The sequence below is a fragment of the Octopus bimaculoides genome, chromosome 4 (genome assembly GCF_001194135.2).
Source record: "Octopus bimaculoides isolate UCB-OBI-ISO-001 chromosome 4, ASM119413v2, whole genome shotgun sequence".
NCBI lineage: Eukaryota > Metazoa > Mollusca > Cephalopoda > Octopoda > Octopodidae > Octopus > Octopus bimaculoides.
Window position 1 is genome coordinate 81151385 of NC_068984.1, and position 662 is coordinate 81152046.

Here is a 662-nt window from a genome sequence, read left to right on the forward strand (position 1 = left end):
TACTTGGAAATGGATGCGAGGCGTTCAATCATATAATAATATAAATTAAAAAAATATATAGGCTTATAATGTACATACTGACATATATATGTTATGTTGTCGTGAATTGCGCGAAATGTGGAGTAGATAAACAGCCGACAACTGATGAAGTGTCGTTCTTTATGTTACTGGTCTTGTTTTCCATTTGTTTTTTCTCGTTGTTCGCAAGAAAAAAGTTTGTCTTTGTATTTCATGTTGTTTTTCGCGTTTCGGATTTCATGTTGTTTACGTTTTGTAACGTCCTGTACCCATATATGCATGTATATACACATATATATGTCAGGATGTACATATATGTATGTATATATGCCTATATATATTATTTATAGGATCTTTTTTAAAACGGGGGCCACATTTTTCATTAACGAAACACTTTGAAACTTGGAACACTGGTAGAATGTGTCATATAAAACATCTTTTTCTCTTAGTCTTCTTTAAAAAAAAAAGAAATCCATAAATTATTCCATGTTAAAGTTGTCGTATTTCTGTAATTTCAACCAATCACTGGCGTCCATTCAGCCGATATACATTAAGTGCCGACTACATAAACAAACGATTCTGAAACAATTAACCCTAACCCTAACCCTAACTCTAACCCTAACCCTAACTCTAACTCTAACCCT